The sequence below is a fragment of the Lissotriton helveticus genome, chromosome 1_2 (assembly GCF_964261635.1).
Source record: "Lissotriton helveticus chromosome 1_2, aLisHel1.1, whole genome shotgun sequence".
Lineage (NCBI taxonomy): Eukaryota > Metazoa > Chordata > Amphibia > Caudata > Salamandridae > Lissotriton > Lissotriton helveticus.
Genome location: NC_136058.1, coordinates 387,578,023 through 387,604,002, shown reverse-complemented (window position 1 = coordinate 387,604,002; position 25,980 = coordinate 387,578,023). Strand labels below are relative to the sequence as shown.

General features: G+C 46.7%; 1 long non-coding RNA gene across 1 annotated transcript in view; it reads left to right on the top strand.

Moving 5' to 3' along the window:
• LOC144806172 (uncharacterized) overlaps positions 1-16,584 on the top strand; it is a 65,626-nt gene extending 49,042 nt beyond the window's left edge. Inside the window, exon 4 of the long non-coding RNA XR_013605712.1 lies at positions 16,295-16,584. This is a non-coding gene — a long non-coding RNA (uncharacterized LOC144806172). The remainder of the gene's footprint in view (positions 1-16,294) is intronic.
• The last annotated feature ends 9,396 nt before the right edge of the window (positions 16,585-25,980 follow it).

The following is a 25,980-nucleotide window of genomic DNA, read 5'->3' as shown; positions in this document are numbered from 1 at the left end:
AAGGGCCCTCACTTCCATCATCCCCTAAATCACCGGGCACTACTTTTGATTTATCCAATAATGAGCTCCCATGTGCACAGCTTCAAATCAATTCTATACCAACACCCACACCTATCATCTTAAAAGCTCCCAAAGCTACTGTTAAAAGCTCTAAGCGCGGGGGCGTGGCCAATATGGCGACCTGAGCAGACGCAGGATCGCTTGACTCCCCGGCCCTGATCCCCCATTGTAGCCCATACCTTGCGTACGAACCCCTGAACGCACAAGCACTCACCACCCTGTGCTGTGGAGGCAACTGCTCAACCCTCGGTGTCGAGGCAACGGCGGCGCAGCCCCTTGAGACACCTTGGCTGCACCGTGGAGTCTCGACAATGGCCCAAACAACAAGGCGGCCTGACCCAGAGAGAGCGGAATCGGGCAGCAGAAGTCGGAGAACCCCATAGACGGGTGACCCAGCAACAGAGCCGACGACAGGGACTGAACTCCGGCGCCGGGTGGCCCGACATTGGCAGCGGTGAGTGCAGAGGCCGCAGCGGGGACCGATTACCGGCCGCGACAGCGCCGGGCGGCAGGTGCAAAAATCGAGGCCCCGGTCCTGAGGCCTACCCTGAGCAGCTGTGTCTGGCCTCACCGGAGCTCCTACGCTGCAGACCGGACACCGCGAGGGCACCTGCCAGCGCTCCCTGCCGCAGGATATTACTGAATACCACGAGGCTGCACCAGCATGTGCCAGTGAGAGTGGGCCCCAGAGGAGGAGAAGCACCGGGCCCAACAAGCACCGCAACGAGGGGTACTGACATGGACCCCCGTGATCGGGGGCCTCGCCGAGCCGATTAACGCGCCGCATTTCACCCCCTGGCACCGGCGGAGTGCGTCCCCGCTGGACACAACCCCCGAGGCACCCAAAGCGGGAGAAGTAAAAGCGGAGGCAAGTACTGATGGGGGTCCTGGGCCCCGGATGGGCTTCTCCCAGCATCGCGTGGACCCGAGCATAGAGAGGCCCAGCAGCGGAGGTAGCGCCAACACCAGCGCTGAAGTTCCCAACCGGACTCCACTCAGCACCTCGGGCAGCGAGCGCCTGCTACAGGGTATACGACGCACGGGTGGAAGGATCGGGAGCACAGATCCTTGACCTGGGGGGCCCACATAAACGAGACCGACGCAGGGCGGACACAGGGCTTGTTCGGCCCATAGACAATGGAGGAATACTGGCACCGAACTGGGCCACGGCGGACCACAGCCCTTGAGGTGAGGAGCAGCAGATCAGGCGCGCAGTGGGGGTGTCAGCCCTAAGGCAGCACACAAACGAGCCCCCGGCGTAGGGCCCAGAGTAGCCCACCAGAAAGTGGCGAGGTCCCTGGGGCACAGCTGACACGCAGGCTGGGCGCCCAGCAACACTGTCTGCCCACTCAATCCCAAGCCAGGGCGAGCAGAGGAAGACGAGCGAGACCGGGCTGGCGAGGATAAAGCACCGCGAGCAACGAGCCACCAGCAGCAACGCCTTGGGCCCCCGGGGGCGTGCAGGACACAAGCCCCGATTTATGCTGCCGGACTAGGGGTCAGCGCAAGGCGGACGTGAGACATCACACCTCACCCCCTAGCAGCCACAGGATGACACGCACCGGGACCGCCATCCACCACATCGCCGCCAGCAGCAGAGAAGGCCCGACCCACGACTAGGGTAGCTAGAATAATGGGTGGCGAGTCTCCCGTCCAGAGGTCTTCTGCCCGAGTGGGCCCCAAAGCACGAGAGAGAGGGCACGTCATGGCTCACATGAACACACATTATCACCGAAATGCTAGCCAAGGGTGAACCTAAGGGAGAAAAGAGCCCGTCTCCCCCGGCAGCTACAAGAGACAACCCCGAGCAGGACGATGGAGGGGCTCCCATTACTAAAGCCTTCTTAGAATCACTTTTCAATTCCCTAAGGGACGACTTTCAGACAGTCAAGCAGGACATGGCCGGGGAACACAAGGAATTAAGGCGGGGCATGGACGGCCTAGGAGAACGAGTAGCAGCTGTAGAGGAAGCGGACCAAGCCAGGAGCGAAGAGGTGGATCAATTGCAGCAAGAAGTGGTTCGCCTTTGTGAGCAGCAAATGGACTTACAGGCACACGCGGAGGACCTTCGAAATCCGCTCTCGACATAGCAACATTCGGGATCGAGGAGTGCCGTCCAAGTTGGAGGGGACCAACGTAACCGGGAAACTACAGAGGCTGTTTTGCGAGATCCTGGGGGATTCAGAGGACTTTGAGATCCGCATTGACAGAGCGCACAGGGTGGGCCTGGCGCGTCGAGCACTGGCCCCCCCACCTGATATCCTGGCCTTCCTCTCTGACTTTACTCTGAAAGAAAGAATCCTGCGAGTGGCCCGCCAAAAACAGCTGCTGCAGTTTCAAGGCCACTCGGTGGCATTATATCAGGACCTCTCCGCCATCACCCTGCAAAAACTGAAGGATTTTAAGGTGGCAACGAAATCCCTACGAGATAATGGGACTCCCTAATCATGGGGCCATCCCTTTCATATCATCTTCAAATGGAAGGGAGCTCTACACCAACTACGCCTCCTGCGGGACCCTTGCGCTTTTCTGGGCATCGACCCCAAAGATGACACGCACACAGAGGGGGCCTCGTCGCGACCATCCCAAGTTAAGTCTCCAAACGCCTCCCGACAAGAATGGCAAAGAGTCGGTCACCAGCGCTCACCCCAAACTGCCCTGGGACCGGATCCAGCAACAATGGCTCAAGAACAAGCAGCAGCTGTCCAAGAAGTGTCTAAGGACACAGCACCCCTGAACTGATGTAGCGCAGAAAGAGGGGGTTTTCATCAACTCATAGTTTCTTAGCGGGCACGACGGGGAACGGGCGGGGGGCCAGCGAGGCCGCCATTGCCACACGCTCCTCCTCTACTAATGGACGGTAACAACCCGAGAGACTACATTCTCGATCACCCCGGAGGGTGATGGACTATGGACCACAGGTTTTTGGGGGGTACTGGGGGAGTTTTTGGGAGGGGGGCGGGGTTTGGGAGTTTACTGGGGGGGTTCAGAAGGGAGGAACGGGGGGAGGGAGGAGTTTGGGGGGTTTTGGAAGGGGGGTAAGTGTTAGTCGTGGTAGCAGGGGTCCGATCAATGATGGTACAGAGCTAGTTGAGGGGTCCTCATACACTAGATGATGCAGCTAACTCTAGGGAAGTGGAATGTTAAGGGGCTGAATTCTCCCCAGAAGCGCCAAAAGATTTGGAAATATATAATTGACCACCAGCTGGATGTTGTGGGCCTTCAAGAGACCCACCTGACTAAATCGGAGGACTCACGCCTTAAGCACAAACAGTTCCTACTTATTTATAGGTCTTCCGCCTCCACGAAGCAGAGGGGAGAGGCCCTTATTTTCCGCTCGGCCCTGCACTTTCAGCCTACGGGAATACAAAGTGATAAAGAGGGGCGCTGGGTCATGGTGAAGGGCCTCCTGCGGGATAGACTATGCACCTCTGTCGTATTGTACGCACCCAACACTGGCCAGAATGGCTTCCTCCAAACTCTCTTGGGGAAGGTCATAGATTTTGTTGAGGGGCCATTGCTTATCATGGGGGACTTCAATTTGGTTTGGCAGAAAGACCTGGATAGTACTCATTCACAGAGATCTGACATGGGCTCATTTTTCCCTGATTCACAGCAGAAGATCCTGGATATGGGCCTTTTTGATGCATGGCGGTCCCTGTACCTCCAATCTAAAGACTACACCTTTTTCTCACACGTTCATCGCTCTTACTCCCGACTTGATCACTTCTTCCTGAGTCAGTCTCTCCGAGGCAACCTTTGCGAGGCCAAGATTTTCCCATTGTCCGTGTCCGACCATAGCTTGCTCGCAGTGTGCCTTCATTGGGGTGTGAAGAGCAAGACTAGCCCTAGGTGGTACTTCCCTGCATCCTTGGTCTGGGACAAAACCTCCTGTAACACTTTGAGGGGAGCTATAAAGAAGTTTTTTGTACCTAATGACACGGGGGACACTTCAGTATTTACCACCTGGGATGCCCTTAAAGCTTATATTCGAGGGCAGTGCCTGGCCCTGAATGCTGCGCTTAATAGACAGTGAGGTCGGGAAAGGGAGCAATTAGAGGAGGAACTCTCCACTTTGGAGAAAGTACACAAGGCAAACCACTCCAGGCGCGCATTGCGACAGCTCACGGCAGTTAGAGGTAAGCCTCGGGCACATTACAACAACAGGACAGAATATACTCTGCCAAAATTACGACGTCTGTCCTACTCCCAGGGCAACAAGGCGGGAAAGCATCTTGCCAGGCAGACAAGAGAGAATACATTGGGGTGATTCAGGACACTCAGGGGGTGCTGACAAACCAGGACGAGTCTAAAGCTGAGCTTTTCGGTTCCTACTACAAAACTCTCTACTCGGGGGATTCCCTTGATGCCGCCGCGCAAAACGAATATCTGCAAACATTACCTTTACCCCAGGTGTCAGCGGAGTGGAATGAGACGCTCTCTGCTCCCTTCACTAGAGAAGACGTGATGGCGGCCATGAAGGCCTTGAAACCCCATAAGGCCCCGGGGGCAGATGGGTACACGGCCATGTTCTATAAAACCTTTGCCTCTGAACTCAGCCCGTACTTAGTCCGATCATTTAACAGCATGGCGGACGAAGGCGAGACGTCAGGTACGATGGCTGAAGCCCTGATATCTATCATACCCAAACCCGGGAAAGACCCCGGTAAGTGCGCGTCTTATAGGCCGATTGCCCTCCTGAATCTAGATGCGAAACTCTATTCCACCATCATTTCCCAAAGGCTTAATGACCTAATGACGACACTCATACATCCGGACCAATCAGGGTTCATCAAGGGATGACAGATCCACGACAACACGAGACGGGTGATACACCTGATTGAAAAGGCCAATAGGTTCAAAATCCCGGCAGTCCTAGTGGGGCTTGACGCCGAGAAGGCGTTTGACAGGGTGGATTGGCCGCCTTTAGGTTCTCCTCACATTTTTTTACAGTGATTCGGGCAAATTACCTCTCCCCCAGGTCCAGAGTAGAGGTAAATGGGCATACGTCCTCCTACTTTGAACACTCACGGGGCACTAGACAGGGTGTCCCCTTTCGCCTCTACTCTTTGCCTTAAGCATAGAACCTTTGGCACTGGCGGTGAGGGTTAACCCCGACATCCACGGCCTACCCTTTACTGGGGAGACGCATAAGATCACTCTTTTCGCAGACGATGTCCTTCTCTCCCTCTCTGACCCGGCCCACTCTCTCCCCCATGTGCAGGCGGAACTGGAGCGCTTTGAAGCGGTGGCGGGGTTCAAAGTCAACTATGTCCTACGTACTTAACCTCACACTCCCCCCATCTGAAGTCCTCCGTCTCACGACATTGACACCCCTTCCATGGGCCAGTTCCTCTATTCTATATCTGAGGATCCACTTGACTCCCACGCTGGGGAAACTCTACTCTGCCAACTTCCCCCCGTTATTAGCCAAGATTCAGGCCGACTTGAACTGCTGGAAACCAATGTTCATTTCATGGCTGGGGAGGATTCATGCGGTTAAAATGTCCCTTCTTCCCAAACTATTATACTTGTTCCAGGCCCTGCCCATTGACTTCAACAGGGAATTTTTCCGGCGAATGAAATCCATGATGTTACGCTTTATCTGGCAGGGGGGTCGAGCACGCTTCTCCTTCGCCATCCTGCGCAAACCGAAGAAAGAAGGGGGATTGGGGCTACCTGACATTCACCTGTACTATAAAGCGGCGCAACTTCGAGTGCTACTAGAATGGTCGCAACAAGAGTCAGAAAAACACTGGCTGCACATGGATCGGAGTGTGGCTGGGACGACAATATGGGAGCTGGTATGGAAGCCCAAGAACTTGCACCACTTTGAAGGTTTGGGACTCCGTCTCCAAGGATGATAGGTGGACTACATTCCCCTCCCCCTTTACACCCCTACACTTTAATCCTGCTTTTCACCCAGCGTTGTCTGAGGGCCCTTTTGATGCTTGAAAGGAAGGGGGCTGCTTGGCACTAACGCACCTATTCCATAACTTTGACCCACTCACCTTCGACAACTGTAAGAGGGACTATGGGGTTCAGGAGAATGAACGCTATCACCACGCTCAATTACGCCACTGGGTACTGTCTCCTCAAGTGAGAGATGTAGCTACACATCCCCTCACGAAGTTCGAAGCCTTTCTGACCAATACCTCTTCCATGAAGGGTGCTATCACCTTCATATATGGGTTCCTACTTTCCACTGCGATTTCACCTAGACCTCATTACATGTCCATGTGGGAGGGGGCCCTTCAACGGGACGTTTCCGATGCGGAACACTTATGGTCAGACATAGCCAAGATTAACCACTCCGTGGAACTTAGGGAGGCACACATGAAAACCATGATGGATTGGTACCTACACCCGGCCAAGCTGCGACAGATATTCCCTAACACTTCCGATCGATGCTGGAGGGGGTGCGGGCTGCTAGGAGACTTTCAGCATCTGGTGGGATTGCCCTATCATTCATCCATTCTGGGAGGAAATTCTTGCTCAAATTAAGGAGATGCTGGGATACCCCATTCCTACCTCGATGGCCACTACCCTACTGGGTCTCTGTGATCCTAGTCTCGAACGTCAGACTAGGGCGGACAAGAAGATTATGTGGCTCAGCCAAGCTCACCCTCGCAGAGGGAGGCACCAGCCATCTCCCTTTGGCATTCGCGCCTTTGGAAGCTATTGAGTTTGGAGAGGATGGCTGACATCTTCCTGGATGATTTTAAGAACTTTGAATGCCGTTGGGGCCCACTGGTCACTTTTCTCTCCGTAGTGTCTCCTACTAGCGTTAGATCGCTTCACCTATTTCAACTTTGAACTCCCATCATCACGTACCTTGCTTTGTGTTCTCTAGTAGCTACCACCACTGGGGAGGGGGGAGGGCTGGGGGGGGAAGGGGGGGGGGAAACGGGGGAGTTGTGTTTTGACGTTGTTCTTGGGCATCCCTCATATTGCTTCTTCCATGAAAATGCCTACCAGGGAACTTGCAAGTGGAAGCTCGCCGTTTGACCTAGCGTACGGTGGCGGCTGTTAGTTTCTGCCTGGGGCACGTAGGTCTCAGCCAAACTGATATGGAGGCATCTGCCCTGACTTTCATTGATCTCCCACTTACCTCACAGACCGTTTGGAACGCCCGTCTATATCAGGGACTGTACCTATTGAAGCATTATTCTGTCTGTTAAGGGTCTGGTTAAAAGGAGCTTTGGCCAACTTAACGGGACGCGGTGGGCGGGTTTCAAGGCTACCCCCTGCGTGGGACGATGTGAGGATTGTCGCATTTTTTCTCTGTGGTTTAAAGATCAATAAACATATCTTTGAAGAAAAAAAAACTATAAGCGCCAACTAAGATCTAAGAAAGGCAAGCACCCTAACAAAACCTTAGTAGCTGACAATAAAGAACCAGAGGGTCCCCAGGAGGGCACAGCTCCCCCGAATCCCACATTTACACCTCCTGTTTGGGCAACTCATTTATTAATTGATTTACAAATGCATCTCGAACAACTCATCAAGACGCAGTTTAAAACATTGACGAGTCGGATTGATAAGGTTGTTACACTGCTGAATACAAGGGGTGTGGGAGGTAGCCATTCTATCGCTCCAAACACATCCAACTCTGCTGACACTGTTACTCATGGAAATCACCAGGCCTCATCAGGTGCTGTCATTCCTAATGGTCCCCACGTCGAAAGGCCAGTTCTGGTGCCATCTCAAACGAATTTGTGTACCTCACCTCCTACTTTTTCCCAAGCTTGCCAGAATAACTCTAATGAGGTTATCCGTCCAAACCTTTTAAATCACTCACACGGTTTTATCCCGAACCCCCCTAAACACATACCAGCCCCACAAGGCAACTTACACCATCTGGACTCCAGAGAAATCCACCACCAATTGCCTTGTCTGGACCTAGCCCCAGCAGCATCCCCTTATGTAGTTGTACTAGCAGGGGTTCCACCGCTAAAGTCTGAGCTAACAGAATCCTAAGCTGAGCTAAAAAATAAGACCATCTATAGGCTAAATAGAAATAGACCACTCTCAGGATCTGCTCAGGGAGAAATTATGTTCGCTCGCAGAGTTAGATGGCTGGGAGAGAAATGTAAGGACATCGACGGGGACTGTGTGTTGATAAATTTTAGAGACCGAGGTGTAGTCAATCACATACTTGATAGGGGTTGTAACAATGTATCTGGTACTATTTTCCCACTTCATCTAGGCTACTTCTATCCTCCCGACCCGACACCTAGGCGCATTGACCAACTCTAAACCCGACATCGAGAGCAGGCTAGAGTTAATACCATCTCCCTAGAGAATAGGTACAGCCCCTTGAATTATGTTGATTGACCACCATCAATCCCTAAAAGATGGAGGGAAAAACCCTGCGCTACAGTTGACAGAAATTTCGAGGTGCGGGGGTTAATGTTGGAGATCACCCATATAGAAAAAAACGGACACGCAGGGAGGAAGGTACAGATCCCATATACCGCTATCCAACGCCCCCACAGCCCCAATGATTCTCTCTCCGGGCCAAATCCTTACTAGTCTTTGTATGGCTAGGAGCCCACTTGTAGCCACCGCTGCTCCCCTAGAGGATAACCACAAGACAGTGTTTATTTCTTGAAATATAGCAGGCATCACCTCCAAATTAGATCATCCAGAGTGGGGGGCATTAATCGACCAGTACGACCTTTGTCTATTCCAAGAAACCTGGGCCTTGTCACTTCCACACAGAATTATTTTTGCTACTTATTCCATCCCTGCAATCCAGGGGTTGAGGGACGTCCATCTTGGGGATTGTGTATATGGGTGGGCACCCATATGGGTTGCACAGTAAAAGTGATCGATACTCATTCCCTAGACATCCTTTGTATCCTTCTCTCATTTACAGATGGCCTAAAAGTGGCAGTAGTTAATGCCTACTCTTGGCCAACTCCCTCTTCCCACCTATCCCCTACTGTTAATGATCTAGATCAGTTCCTCTCTACTCTTCCTGCCTCATTATTTAAATTACTTGGGGGTGACTTCAACTGCCACTATGAACCTCTAGACGGTATCAATACAGTCACCCTGGATGAGGACTCTGCATGGTCCATTCCAGAATGTACCATGTATCCAACAAATGGTTGGACTCCATTAGCTCTTCAGCTAAATAAGCTCACAATCTCCCACTCTCTCAGAGCCTGTAATGGAAGACTTCCTTCTGACACACCAGGCAAAGTTACATTCAATAGACCAAGCAGAGGCACACCGATAGATTATATAATGGTAGACACCGAATTCTGGACTCATATCAAGGATTTCAATGTTATTATCAGACACGATAGCGACCACAACCTTCTAATACTGGAACTAAATCTCCTGCTGGGTAATAGCCAAATGTCCCCCTCTGGAGAGCCCTCGTCTCTACTACACTTGATTACTACAGCTGGTAGTAGAAGAGTCAGATGGGGTAAGCATATCCAATCAGTTGACAAGGTAGCCTCATTGTACCTATAAGCTATCCCTTTCCTAGAGAATGCTTCCAGATTTCCAGTGGAAAAACTTGACCCATCACACCAACTTGCTATAAAAAACATTAATCAAGACCTGTTTAGCAAAATAGCAACCTTTTTTTATACAAACGGGAACTTCAAGGCTCAGCCAACACGTTCTAATCCTTGGTTTAATTCTTCTTGTAGATTGGCGAAAAGAGCCCTTGTAAAACAGATAAAGAGTGGAACACACACTAATATTAGATTGGCAAAAGTTTTTATAAGAACTTAATTGCCCAGGCTAAGCAAGATTGGGAGGACGAAAGATGGGCGTCTATTGAAATCGCACTCGAAAGCCGTGACTAAAGGGCCTTTTGGAACCTAGTCAAATCGGGCAAGGTTGTGGGCTGTGATCCCATAGTGCCCAATTTAAGCAAAGAGGTTTGAAATTGCCATTTCAGAAATCTGTATTCCCAAACCAACAGGTCACCAGCCGCCACCCCCACCTCTACATCTAAGGGGATATGTCTCCCCTTCGACCCCGGTAGTTCTAACAGGATAGCTCTGCCCTGTACCATGCAAGAATTAGTAGCGGTTTTGAAGAGCATACCACCAGGAAAAGCCCCTGGTTTGGATAGAATTCCGGGAGATTTGTTCCGTAGTGAACCAAAGGTGTGGGCTCCCTATATATGGCTTCTGTTTAATGCTGTCCTCCAGGGCATGAATGTCCCACACACATGGCTAGGGGCAGAAATTATACCCATATTTAAAAAGGGCTCCCCTTTGGACCCGGCAAATTATCGCCCAATCAGCTTAATTGATGTCCTCCAAAAACAATTTGCCAGCTTCTTATTAGTCCGGCTGCAGATTTGGATGGACGAGTTTCAGATACTAACCCCCTACAGGCTGGTTTCCATGCTAAGGTCTCTACCATCGACCAACTATTTAGAATTCAATTAATACTCTGGAAAACTGTGGTTCTGAGGGGGGAGGTAGCTTGTATCTGATATTTGTAGACTTACGAGCTGCATTTGATCTGGTCCAAAGAGACAAGCCCTGGGCCCTATAGAAAGATGTGGGTATTCCACTATATAATTTCTTCCTCCTACAACAATTGCACCAAGACACCTTTGCAAGGGTAAGGTACGGGAAAAAGGGGGAACTTTCAGCGCCTTTCTCTGTGGAAAGGGGGGTCAGGCAAGGGTGTGACCTGGCCCCTACACTCTTTTCGCTTTTTTGAATGGCTTGATTGCTGACCTCCTGGGCAAGAAAGACCCAGATTCTCCACGATTGGCAGATCGTAAAATACCCGCTCTCATGTTCGCAGATGACACGCTTCTTTTGTCAAAATCACTGATGGATATTCAGCGAACATTGGAACCGTTCTGTCAATTTTGTAAAAATAGAAATTTGGAGATCAATTGTTCTAAAACTAAGTACATGGTCTTCGGACCTAGCACAGCAAATTGCCCTCACCCCCATATAGATGGAACAGCCCTCGAGAGAACTTCAACATTTGAATACCTAGGGGTGACCTTGAATGATCGGATGAATTTGGGGACACACGTGGCCAAAGCCAATCTAACGCTGGCCCAAGCATCATGGGGTATTCTCAAGGTATACAACGACTGCTCCCAGAAAACCCTAGGCCCCCCGGCAGAAATCTATAAGACCCAAGCCAGAGGAGGAGCACTATATGGGGTTGAACTCTGGGGTCATGCAAGTACCAATTCTCTCGCTTTGACCGAGAACGAGTTTTTTAGACGCCTCCTAAGACTCGCCCAGAGCACCCCTATCCTCCCCTTGCGAGTCGACCTGGGCGCGGTTCCTATTTCGGTCATATCTGCTAATCGCCCCTTCTCTTCTGGAGATGGCTTTGGAGTACGCCCGAGCTCTCCAGCTATAGAGAGGAACTTAAGGACCTGCTATCTATTTTAGGGGTGGTGAAGATCCCTTGGATCACGTATGTTAGAAAACTTTGCTATGCATTAGGGAGGCCCGAGATCTGGCTCTTACCAGAACAGACTTGCCCCATTATTTCAAAGAAATCCTTAGCATTTTCCCTTAAGGAACGTTGCTTGGCTTGCCTATCACAAAACAGCACATTAGGTATTTTTGAGTCTTAGATTCCTGGAGGTAAAGTCTGTTTATCACTTTGAGCAGTTCTTTGACCAAATACAGCCTCTATGGGCCAAGAAATTATATCTGCAATTCAGATACGGAACACTCCCACTTAGGGCTTACACTAATAAGTGGAAAGGTGCACTAACCCCTGTGCAGGGCTGTCCAGGGTGCGACGCTAGTGTAGAGTCTGATTTGCATGTTTTGTTATTCTGCCCTCTATATAAAAAGGCCGGAGTTAAATGGATTGTCCAACTATGCAAGAACATGGGCTATAGGAACTGTCTCGAGGTGTTTAGACTTTTAAAATATGATACATCCTCTCTGACAACATTCGTCACTTCCAGGTTTTTATACTCTATGTGGTGTATTAGGTGTGCAAAGATCAAATGAATAGAAAAAGGGAAATGCGTTGAACTTGCTTCCCCTTGCAGACCTGAATCCTGGGACGTTTATTGGTCTTACCTATGGTTATTGTCTAAGCCCACCATATTGTAACCTCCCGACGTTTTACAAGTACTGTCTGTAGGCTTTCACCCTATTTTAGAACATTTTATCTGATGGTTTTATAACTTTATAATTAATCTGTTTGAGATGTAATTGTGATATCTTTAGCACTTAATGTTGCTTTTTATTCTTGCTGGTCATGGAATTTATTGAATTTTGTTTCTTATTGAAGTTTTTGCATTGCTTTTATGGCTGTAAGGCCGATAATAACGTTTTCTTGACTGACTGACTGACTATCAATCATAGTGCCAACAAGCATATCAGTCATCTCATCCCACAGATTTACATCAACTAAGATATAGTCTATCTGTGAGGGGCAACTGACTCTGTTAAAAGTGTTAGCCCCCTGTTTGTCCAAAGGGGTTCTGCCGTTGGTTGCCCTAAGATCAAACTCTGTGGCTAATGCATTGATTTGAATTGCAAAGTTGGTCCATTTTTAATGGGAGGTATATTGAGTGGAGGGACTGCCCCTATACAATCAACTCTCATGCTCCAGCATATCTTCCGAGCTCAAAGGCTCAAAAGTACAATTAAAGTCGCCTGCAATCATAATTTGAGTGCCAGGCGAGCAGCTGTATATAGCTTGTTCTAAAAGCGTAATGGTAGGTGACGAGTTACACCCCCCCCCCGGTTCCTCTAATATAGAAATTAAACAGGTCTAAAATATCACCACCATTTGGACCCTTAATAGGAAGTCTCTAGATATCATGACTTAGGATTGAATGCGTGTGTATACGACAACCTAGAGCAATATTCACCCAAACATTCAAACCCCCTGAAGGATGCCCTCTCGAACAGTGGTAGCTGGGATGCAAAAACAGGCATAGCCTGATTTGTTAAGTGGCACCAAACTCCATGTCTTCTGGAAGATGCAGAAGTCAAAACCCTCTATAAGTTTGTTCCAGTGCGGGAGTAGGAGTTTATTTTGTAAACCAGCCACATTCCACAATATAAACCTGAGTATTGGGAGAAGGAGCAGAGGCCAGAATAGTACACACCTCAACAGTCACACCCAGCACAGACACAAGGACAAATCCACACACATGTACACTCAGGAGACAGACACCATACTCATAACCAGGGACCAACAGATGACACACATGCATCCACAGACACTCCACAGTAGTCTGAACCCTCAGCCTCCACAACCCCTACGCTTGCCTCTCCTCTTTCACCCTCTGTCCTACCTCTGTGACCTGGGCCTCTTCCCTACCAACACCTCCAAACCCGCTCCCAAGAAGAAGAGGCAATCCACCTCCCCGGCCCTGCCATGTAAACCTGTCGTACCCGCGAGAAAAAAAAGCCTAACCCACCTCTCCCCTCCCAACAAAATTCCACCCGTCTCCCAAACCCCCTCCACCAACCCATACTTGCCCAGTCCAGTACCTCCAGCACCAAAAAAAACTCCCAAAAAGTCTGAGTCCCTCCCTATTCCTGTCCACACCATAGAGCATCACACTATCCCCAAAAGGGTCAAACCAAGCCCATCCCCCTCATTAAGGCCCTCACACTACAGGTGCCCCCTCAGTCTGAGCCTACCATTGCAGTGGATCCAACACCCCTCAATCTGACCCAACCATTGCATTGGGCCCACACACCTCCTGATCCCATCCCTCCCAAAACCCAGCCCAGTCCTCCCCAGTTTCGTCCCTTAGGTGCCTGGCATGCCCTCTAGATGCCCCTCCCAGGGGAGGTGACCCCTTGCAGTATTTTTGCAGGTAAGAGTCAATGGGCAAGATGTTTGGGCCCATAAAACCTAAGGACATTTTTGGATTAGCCATTGGCCTTGTGTTATTTATCTGCTAATTCATGCAGAATAAAGCATGTTCACTGTTTTTTATTGCTGATTTCTGTATCTCCCAAATAGTTTCCTAGTTAACTGTAATGATAAGTTACTTACCTGTAATCCTAGCTCTCTTCCAGGGGTATACTTATTAAAGTAATAAGTACTGAATAGTCCCGCCCATTTGCGGGGACCACGAAGCATATACAAAAATATATGCATATATATATATTCACTGAAAAGCCATAGGTTTCAGGGACGTTATAGTTAGTTGGACATTTCTCTCGTACAAAACCAGAGAAATTCCCTCGTTATAGTTAGTTCAGCTAACTATAACTCACGCCCCTGCAATGCACTGCTGAGGACATCACATATTACATCATTGATTACATGGTCAGTGACATCACTGATGACATCACTGATGACATCTCAATTGACAGCACTGATGACATCACTGATGACATCATCCAGTGACTTTGTTTTTCTTTATAGTTTAAATATGAATTATACATATGCCAAGGTGTATTGAATAATGAGTGGGTGAATAAGTGTCTGAATGGAGGATTTAGTAGGTGCGTGACTGACTGTTTAAGTGAGTGATTAAACTTGTCTTACTGAATGCATTGGGTTAGTGACTAAACTGTTTGAATGTCTGTATCAGTCTGTCTGTTATTTGATAAGCTGCTTGATGGGATGGTTATTAGATACATGAGTGTCTATATGGGTTATTGATTGGTTGCCTGGGTATTTGTAAGGGTACTTGGGTGTGTTTGTGGGCGGGTGGGAGGTGTGTGAGTCTGTGCATAGATCTTTGAGTGGTTGATTCACTGTGTGTATTGGTTCAAGAGTGCATGTGGAAACAGCTGTATGGGTAAGTATGTGTATGTGTGTGTTGGTGAGTGAATGGATGCCTCAAGGGTGCATGTCCAAGTAACTACATATGTAAAAGGCAGTGTATGTGAAAGTTGAAGTATATGAATGCAATATGTGACAGTGTGTACTTGTATCAGTGATTGTAGAAGAGAGTAGGTATGCATTTGTTTCTGTTTGAATAAGTGATGTTGTGTGTGTATAACGTTACAGGTCCGTAAATGGAAGTGTGATTGATTCTTTGCATGACTGACTAGGTGTGTGAGTAACTCTGGATGAGTGGTGGTGTGTGAGTGTCTGTATAGGTGTATGAGTGCATATGGTAGTGTTGTATTGATGAGTGACTGTATGTGTGAGTGACTGTATGGGTGAATAAGGGCATATGTTTGGAGACTTAGGAATCAGTGTGTGCGTATGTAGTAACTGGTATTGGTGTGACGATGATTTCGAAAATAGCAGTCTGAATTTTAGAATGGGTGTATCAAATGTTATATTAGGGTGTGAGGAGGTGCATCAGATTTTCACATGGATGATGTCATCAGTGATGTCACTTGCGTTGTCATCACTGATGTCGCTGACCATGTCATGAATGATGTAATGTGTGACGTCATCAGCAGTGCATTGCGGGGGCGCGAGTTATAGTTAGTTGAACTAACTATAACAGGGTAATTTCTCTGGTTTTGTATGAGAGAAATGCCCAACTAACTATAAGGTCCCTGAAACCTATGTTTTTTAAATGCTTAATTCTAACTATAAAGTGCCCGTAGCCAATGGTTTTTTCAGTGAATTTCAAAGGTTTATTAAATGAAAAATTCTAACTATAACGTCCCAGGAACCTGTGTTTTTTTCAGTGAATTTCAAAGGTTTTTTAATTGCTAATTTGTAAGTTTCATATTTATAACACCTTTCTTTTTTTCTGTAAATTATATTAGAGCTGCAGGCAGGAATGAAAACAATTGACAGCAAGATAGATGCTCTGGCAATGGGACTTGACTTAGTCAAGAAGAAAGTTGAGAAGCATTGTAGTGTAGTTCCTATATTCCCAATAGGATATGCGCTTTGGAATAATATATACTGCAGCTTAGACATAGGACTAAGGTCAACTAGGTCTCTGCCGAATATATTAGACTTAATTATGTGTGTGCCAGCTAGCTCAGAGTTAACTAGAAACGTTCTCGAAAGTACAAGAAGGGATTCGTTTCTGAAAACCATATAACATGACAACTATGTTTCCTAAGAATAAGAAATCAATCTTCAGAGTCGTGGAAACAATAGATAACTATGAACCTTACAATCGAAAAACATAAATATTTAGGGGTCAACTTTGACTCCAGGGGTTCTTTTGCTAAACAACGTAGCGAAATATCAATAAAATTATATTTTTTTGGAGAGCTATTTTGGAATTGTAATGTCGTTTAATTATTTTTCAAAATTATGTAATGTCTTTTGCGTCCTAAAATATATATATATATATTAATTTTTTTTTTAGGAAAAAGTGAAGTCATGCACCAATTGTGTACCCATCTCGTGGGTGCACAGATTCAAGCCGCCATATTGCTAAAGTCGTGAAGGATGCGTAACATCATATCCGTATGGGATCGCCTTGTTTGCGCATTTGGTGCGTGACTGGTGCATGGTGCCTGGCCCTGCATAATGTCATATACATCTGAGATCGTGCCTGGTGCGCGACCCCTGCACATTTTCTTTGTTGATTTAAAACTATGTGTATTTAACTTTAATGTATACATGAGAGGAAGATATTTTCTAAACTATTTATAAAAATAATATATTTGTACGTGTACTAAACTTATATTATTGTTAAATATATTTTCGCGCATTTGCGTCGGGTGCGCTGGTTGCGCACCGGGTACACGACTGCCATCCGACTTTAAAAGACAGCATTTGATTGGTTCATAAGGATTCCCATTCTAACAGTTGAAGGATCCCACCCATTTTAGTCATTCTCTCTGCAGCTTCACAGGAGAGACACCTGTTGTGTTTTTGCAGCTAGTTTGTAAATCTTTTGGGTGTATTTTAAAAAGAGTTGGACATGGCTTCTTCCAATCCTCAACAAGAAAATATTTCTGATGAAGAAGAAATAGAAGAACCACCTCCGAAAAAGAGACTACAATCCATCGTCTGGAAATTTTTCACCATCCCAGATGGTGAAAAGAAAGTCAACGCAAGGAAGGTCAGTTGTACTCTCTGTCCACGGATTATGTCTAGAGGTAGTGACAAAAAATATTCTTGTGACACGTCAAGCATGTACAAGAATCCGCAGACAATCCATCCCAGACATTCTGCACGGGAGCAGATGCAACGTGAACAACAATATATGCAACAAGGTGACCAGGGAGCTGGTCCCAGCACTTCAGGAACGTCAAGTACATCATCTCCAGGGCCGGACATACGCTCAGAGTTTGGAAACTTAAAACAGCTATGCATAAAATGCAACAACATCCTATGTTGTGGTGAACTATCTGTGGATGCTGTTTGTTCTGCTGCAAGAAACCATCACTGCTAATTATTATTTTTTGTTGGAATGATTTTAGAATTCCAAAAGTTAAGACTTTAGCCTGTTGCTTTTTTCGGATTTCCAAAAACACCCCCAAAAATTACTAAATAGTTTAAAAAAACACAAAAAAAATTCAAAACAAAAAAGAAGAAAAAAATAGTTCTTTTCAGAACTACATTATCTGGTTTAAAAAGAGAAATAACTGCATGCTAATGTCTGCATGATTGCTGGAGTACATGTGTTGAGTGCATGAGTACTGCCTACATGATTGTACAAGTGTATCTGTAATCCGTGAATTATTGCATGAGTGGATGGATAATACGTGGGTGTTTGCATTCGTATATAAGTGGTGGTTGAGTGACTGAAAGAGTGTGAATGAGCAGTGTCTATGGGTTTACAGGACTGCATGGATAGTGCACATGTGATTGTAGCTGTGACGTGTTGCTGCCTGGGTCATTGCATGAGTATATGGGTAGTGACTGGATGATTAGAGTACTGAAAAGAGACTGCATATTGAATTTAAAAGTATGTGGGTATTGACGGAGTGATTGGAATAGTACATGGTAGTGGCTGGGTTATTGGAGGAGTGCATAGAGAGTGACAGTGTGATTGCTGGAGTGCATGGTTAGTACCTGGGAATATGAAAGTGTAAATGAGCAGTGTGTAGGTGGTTAGAGGACTGCATGGGTAGTGCAAATGTGATTGTAGCACTGCATGGGTTAGTGTCTGGGTCATTGTATGAGAACATATGTACTGTTATGTTATGTTATGTTAATGGCATTTGTAATGCGCGCAGCTGCTCCAGCGAAGGAGCGTCCCGGCGCCCGACAAGGTAGCCTCACAACATAACTAGGAAACAGAAGTATTGTTAAAAAGGATTAAAAAATTTAACAGTGCGGGAGAAACAAAAAGTTTTAACGGCCTTGCGGAAGGAAAGTAAGTCACCAAGGGTCCGGATTTTCAAAGGGAGTGCGTTCCATAGTGCGGCAGACCGCACCCTAAAGGAGCGACCCCCAGCCCGACTAAGCTTAAATCGTGGGGCTACTGCTAATTCCTGGTCCAAAGAACGCAGGGAGCGGCCTGGAATATAGGGGCGCAGAAGTTGGTGCAGTAGCGGAGGCGATAAGTCTTTTAGAATCTTAAAGGACATGCACAGCACTTTAAAATGGATCCGCTGCCTAACGGGTAGCCAATGCAAAGCTCGCAGAGTGTGGGCGACCGAGCAAAACCTAGGCAGGCCTACAATTGCTCTGGCCGCTGCATTCTGCACTCTTTGGAGACGGGTAAGCTCGGCCTGGTTTAACCCTATGAAAAGGGAACTAGCATAGTCTAGCCGAGCCAGAACCGTCGCCTGAACCACAAGTTGACGGGTTGCGGCATCAAAGTACTTAAGTGCGGGTCTCAAATTGCGCAAGATGCCGAAACAGCAAGCCGCCGTCCTTTTAGTGTGGCCAATGTACTGATTGGATAATTAGACTACTGCAAAGAGAATGTATGGTGATGGATAATACGGGGTAATTGCATTAGTATATAAGTGGTGGTAAGTGATTGAAAGAGTGTGAATGAACAATGTCTTTGTGGTTACAGGACTGCATGGATAGTGCACATGTGATTGTAGCTGTGAATTGTTACTGCCTGGGTCATTGCATGAGTACATGGGTAGTGAATGGATGATTAAAGTACTGAAAAGAGACTGCAAAGTTGTTGGACTTGGCGGGGGCGTGGCTAAGGCGTGTAGTGGAATGGCTGCCTTTTGAGGGAGCTCAGCGCGCCGGAATATATTTTAGGCTAATCCCATCCTGTTAGTCCCTCCTGCTTGCGCTGAAACCCCCCGAGACACTAAGGGTGGTCAGGAGAGCGTGTTGGTGGACTTTGACGTCTGTTACCCCCAGGACCGCTCTACAATTTGCCAGGATAGTGCTGCCAAAGTGAATGGAAAATGGTGGCGCCCTGGTGATCGGCCTGTGTGAGCGGAGGAGCAGTGTGGGACTACTGGCTGAGTGCAGTGCCTCAGGGGCTGGGGAGACTCGCGGCGGCCCTGGGGCATCGGCGGCCGCTCTTGGGTCCACAGTGAGCGTACACACTAGCGACGCCGTGATAGAGCTGGCGGACGTCTGAAGACACCGGAGCTGAGGAGGAGCATTGCGAGACAGGGAGGTGCGGTCGTTGCCAGAGGAGGAGGCTGTCTGCAGAGAGGATCTGCGGGAGGCTTGTGGAGCTCGCCGACTGGAGCCGAACAGGTGGAGAGGTGGCGGTTGGCCGGACGGACGGGCTGACCCTGGGCGGGCCTGTCTGTCGGAGGTAAGAGGGCCTCTGGTTGGAGCGGGCCCGGTGGGTCGTGCTGGCGCTGGGCAGGCGCGGCGCTGTGCCTGACTGGGGACCGGTGCCTCGGTTGTCCGCGTGGTGCAGCTGCGGCGGGTGGCGACTCTGGCTGTGCTTCTCGCCCCGACTGGCGGGCCCTGACATGTTCTCCTGGTCCTGGGGCGGCACTTGGAGGTCTGCTCTGCCCCACTGCGGTCCTTTCATAGGGAGCGTGGAGGTGGCGGACCCCGGCGAGTGGCTCCTGTGACGGAGGTATGTCGGGTGTGCAGTCCTGGCCCGGGCTGTTAGCTGGGCGCCTACTCTTTATCCTTGAGTTGCAGCCCTCCCACGGTCATATTCGGGGGGCCCGTTGGGTCACGGCGAGAGTGGGACACTTGTGGTACAGCACAGGGTGGGAGCTGCAGGACCTCATACGCAAAAGGCTTGTGGGACAGGCACGCAACTGCAAGAGTGAATAGCAGCAGTCGGTGTACTGATGAAGAGGAGAGACTACTGATGCACCGGTGGCCTGGTCGGGACACAGGAAAGTGGTACTGACTGAGTGTGCCTTTAAAGACCCGGCCTGCAGTGGGGCACGCTCGTGGGGCAAAGTCTGCTCGCATTTCGCAATGGGCAAATCTGAGCCGAAACAAGCGAAGCTTCAATTTGAGAACAAGAGACTAACCAGGACTACGGATGGTTCGGGTGATCAGGGCGACGCCACGAGTACCACGGGCTAAGCGGAGGGGGCAGAAGATGACAAGAGGTCCATCCTCTTAGAGCTGCGGGCAGGAATGAAAACAATTGACAGCAAGATAGATGCTCTGGCAACCGAACTTGACTTAGTCAAGAAGAAAGTTGAGAAGCATTGTAGTGTAGTTCCTATATTCCCAATAGGCTCTGCACATTGGAATAATATATACTGCAGCTTAGACGTAGGACTAAGGTCAACTAGGTCTCTGCCGAATATATTAGACTTAATTATGTGTGTGCCAGCTAGCTCAGAGGTCACTAGAAACGTTCTCGAAAGTACAAGAAGGGATTTGTTTCTGACAACCATACAACATGACAACTATGTTTCCCAAGAATAAGAAATCAATCTTCAGAGTCGTGGAAACAATAGATCACTATGAACCTTACAATCGGAAAAACATATTAATATTTAGGGGTCAACTTGGACTCCAGGGGTTCTTTTGCTAAACAACGTAGGGAAATATCAATAAAAGCCATGAACCTCCAGGTGACTTTTTCTAAACTTTCAAAAAAACTGTCCGGGCCGAGTTTATCACCACTATTGGAAGTCATGAGAGCAAAAATTGGGCCAACTCTGTCGTACGGCATTGAAATTTTTAGGGGAAAACTAAATGCCAACCTAAACAAACATGTGTCCAAAATCTACAAAAAAACCTCTGCATGCCTAAATCCGCTTCTGCAGCACAGATCAGACTAGAACTGGGCCTATTAAATTATGAATTTTCAAATACTGGCTCGTATCTGAATCTGTGCCATAAACTAAGACAAGCAGATCTAGGTACATTGGATTCACTACTTTGGTTAGACATTTCTCAGAAAAACCCAGCTGGCTCTTATGGCTGTTTTTTTAAGGACGCAGTCCAGCAAATGGCCGTGGGCGAACTATGGGATCTCAACCCCAGTAAGGCTGTTTTTTAAAATCAGCATTAAGAAACGTACTCGAATGAGGTCCCTAATTGCTGATAAAGCTCATTTCGCTAAATAATAATGAATTCTTACGGGCTGGCCACTCCCCTCCCTTACCTGTCCTGCACTTATCCTTTGCACTTAAAACTTAGCTTCATGGCTCTTAGACTGGGTGACTGGCAATTTTTAAAGGATCTACCCTCTTGGCATTGAACGTCAGAGGAAGTATTGTGAGGGGGTGTGGTAAGACAGCTGAAACTTTAGAGCATGTAGTCTGTCTTTGCCCTGCTCTTACGCCTCAGCGCAGACGAAAACTGAAAATTATGTGGAACAGGCTGGGAACCCGGACCTGCAGACAGGCAGTACTTGCAGCCCTGAATCCAGAAAACACTGTTTTAAACATAGGTTTTATAACTCTCATACGCTATGCATACCGCAATTTCATTCAAAAATCGGAAGGGCCTGTCAACGTTTTTACTTTTAAGGAATTCAGTCTACACTGAACCGCACTTTATTTATGCTGCTAAAATTGTTTACATCCGACTGCACTTTACCATAAACTGCTGCTAGTTGTTGAACACTTGACTGCATCTATTAGCAAAAACATTGCTATTGTTATGCCCACAAACTTTTTTCATCTAAATGCCATTGTTGACATTGTTGTTGTGCATATCTTGCCTCTTTTTAAAATATGTATGCTATTGAAGTCCTCTAATGCAACTTGGAGGTTTTATCTATCCACAGTTTTTATGTCTTGCTCTTTTATAATAATTTGTACTGTATTTTTTGATGTGTACTTTTACGGATATTTTATATCCAAATAAAGTTATTTCTTAAAAAAAAAATAGATAACTATTTTACTGGGTCAATTGTGTATACTTAGTTTCACCAGAGTTGCTGAGAAATTAAATAGACAGGCGTTTTCAGTAAAAGGTAATTATTGAACAGTCTTCTATCTCAAGCATGAGAAATGTACTGCTTTATAGTATAAAGTACAAGGCAAATAATACGAATAGTATTATAATGTAGTACTGTAAAAGCATGATATGGTTTCTAAGCCATAAGTTGCTTTAAATAGAAAAAATGCATAAAATACATACAATGATAAAAGAGATGGCTAAAAGTCATCAACTGGTGCTTCTAAAATACGCCTACCCCAATGTACCTGACCTAAGTCTAGCACAAGGGAAGAAATATCTTTAGGAGTAGTTTTCAAGTTTAGTATTCTTTGCCTAGAATCTGCCAAGAGTCTAATCAAGAATTCTCTAAGGGTCTAATCAGCTCCGTACCTTGGTTTAGAATGAAGGAGGTCTTGTATCTCTCTCTCAGGACTCGATCTCCCAGATACCCGCAAGGGTAAGCTGGAAACGCTGGAGCTGGATTTCTCGGCAAGAGAAGAAACAGCGACTCTCAGTGCGTCTGCTGAAGGGTCGGCTTCCTTTGGCACTTGCTGCTGCGGGATTCGGGGAAGTAGTTAGTCGATCTGCTCCAAGAACCACCGTTTGTTAGTTTGGGCAAATGTAGGCATATTTATACCATGAAGGTGCCGAGTTTGATGCATGATTGGACTTAATAACGTTACTCAAAGGTTTAATTCCCAGAAAACTCCAGGATTTCTTGGATAACTTAATATTCAAGCGTGGGAAGATCCTAGCTGCTGAAGGCGGGTTTTTCCAAGAAATCGTTGTGAATTCTCAGAAATTAGTGGAAGTAGCCTTGCCGTATTTAGGCTGCAAGGCTCAGGCCAAATATGGTAATGATTTCTATGCATATATAAGGATAGGGTAAAGTATACCTTTGTAAGTGCATGAATCAGGAAAAGTTACAGTAGGGTCCTATATTCGTTTACAACACCCACTCCACGATCTTAAGTTCAATAAGACTAGACCTATAAGCACTGATCAATCTAAAGTAAGTGTTCACAATCCCACCCAAAATACAAATTTGTATTTGAAAAGGCTTATTTACATGAAAAAACAAAAGTGAAAGTACACTGTATGAGCTAATAAGAGAGCATACCTTCAAATATTTACAAAGCAAAATGAAGATATACATTCATGAAATGTCTCTTAAGTCTGTACAGAAATAAAAATTAAATTGAGACCATTCCATAGCATAATATTTTAAACCATTCTGTTATGATGGCTAGGCTAAAATATTGTCAGTAGGAAGTTCTATAAAGAAATCTTGTTATCTATGAATAGTTCTACTTTAAGCAGAATACTCTGTGCCAATTTTTTTTTCTAATTTTGGAAAAAGTCCAAAGGTTGCATTTGTAGAAAAGTTTGTAAGCCGGAGGGTTTGTTTTTGAAAAATGAAGGACGAATTTCAGAGTTCAGGGAACGCCGTGTCAATATTATCAAAAGTTATTTTCAGAGTCAGGAGAAAACATCAGATCAACGAGGCTGGCAAAGAAGCCGTCTACCGTAGTAGGCGAAAGTGGAACTACTTGATCAAGCAGATCAAATGCGCATAGGTGTGGATCATTGCCGTCAGCATAGGAAGCATTAGCAATGTCAGCAGTCGATGTTACCTGTATGCCTGTAGTTTCTCGTACCTCACCCGCAGTTAAACTTGTCGGTGAGACCTCAATGAATGCCGTCATCAGAATTGGCAGCCGTTGGGGCCAACAAGATGCATGAGTCGTTACAGGACCTAGCAAAGCGTTAACATCCGATGGCAGTACTGATGGAAGTGTAAGACAGATGTCCAACACGCATTCTTCTCCGCAAAGCAGGCATCGTAGAACAGGTAAGATGTAATCTTGCCAGATTGGTCTGAACGAAAGAAACCATGTGGTGTTCAGGTCTCTTAAACGAGCCAAGCCGAGAATCTTCCATGGATATCTGGGTATCGTTGTTTGTCGGACTTGCCATATCGAATCAGGAGAAATAAAAATAGTATCCCAGCTACGAGTCCCAAGATGAGAGGTTGTCCGCCGAACACAGAGTGTACAAAATTTGGAAAAATGCAGAGGACCGCTTCAAAAGGTGCTAACAGTCCCGAAAAAATTGTCTTAAATACATGTGCGATTCCGCTGGTATCAGACATGTTTAAGATTTGGCTCAACATTTCTACAAAATGCGTAGGACAATTTGTTGATAATAGGGCATGTATCTCTGCCAAAGTCCTTGCGACTTGCAGATCATACATTTCTCTAGACGAGGTCAGTGGCACAGTTTTTTGCAAAAGAATGGCTTTCATTCTGCTCAAAGTATCAATCCGTATAGAAGAGATATTCAGTGAAGGCCATAACGCCTTCCCTCTGTCTGACTTGCTCCTTGGATACAATACTTGCATAAAACAAGTAACCCTGGAGCACACACTAACGAGATAGAGTTTTCCTGGCAACATGCCACTGCAGCTGTGATCATTCAGTAAAACGTAGCTGCCATTGGAGAGCTGTGTGAAAATTGGTTCAATTACTGTGGAGGGAGTTCCGTGCAGGTGGCATGAGAGGTTATTTGCAGAACCATCGCAGGCTCCATGTAAATTAATACCTTGGCACAAAAGTGTACCACTTAGTGAATTTTTACAATATTTACCACTAAGGAATACCTCTGTTCCCCTATTCCAACATGTGTGTGTGTAAGGTAAAGTCCAGGTTGACTTAATGTATTCTTTACCCAACCTTTCATACAGGCCCGCTGGTATATGCTGTAGACAATACTGAAATCGGAAAATCGGCACCGGTATTGTTATGGTGCCATGAATTATCCATTCAGTGACAGGTTTCTCAGAAACTGTCAATGGCAACCTTTCTAGTTTTTCAATATTAAGCACCGTATAGTCTGCTCCTTTTTGTGCCAAAGAGATTTGTTTATCTGTAAGGTTAAATAATAAATACAGAAAACAATGACGCTGTGTTGATTAGACGCCAAGGCACGTAGCCTGAACGCAGATTTTGCAACGTCCAGCCTAACTGCATGATAGAACGTAATTGGGACAGGCCATGTTGTAGCATGAGCAAGTCCTGCTCTATTATGTCAATGGCAGAAGATACAATGCTGTCCAAAGAATACATTCTGGAGGACAGAGTCGTTAACCCATTGTCCACTACAGAGAGACTTATCTCTAAATGAATACGATCAATTTCTCGTATCTTTTCTGCATTTTCCATTTGCGTTACTTTCCAAGCTTCGTTGTACCCAGCGTATATACTGGCGTATATGAAACGTGTTTGACGTGGTTTGCGAGGTCCCAGTAAGAAATCTCGCGAATCATTGCCTTCTTTAAGTAAAGATAAGTGTTGTTTAATCTCCGAGAGTGTAGATGGCTGTAGCCATTCAAGGCATAGCTTCCCTACACTATAAGTAGTTACTATCCCTGGATGTTGTCTCTGGGAGTATCTTGGATCTTGCCTGTTCATTTTGAAACCTTGTGTTTTGTTCAGGAATTTATCTCGACAGTTATTAGTGTCTGTGGGCCACATTAACCATTTGTTCCAGTCAAGCACAGTTCTGTTTTGTTTTAAAATGTGAGATACATCTAAGTCCTTATCAGTATTGTTATTACTGTCAGGTATGGGATTAGGTATAGACGGGTTGTTTAAATCTTTTATCTTAGCAATGCCAAGACAAGATGTTTGTTGAACAGTGTCATTTAAGAACATTATTTGTTCTGGTATTATGCAGGCTCTGAATAATGCTTCTAAACCTTGCACCTGCCAATCTTTTGTACCCCAGACGGTCTTTGTCTCA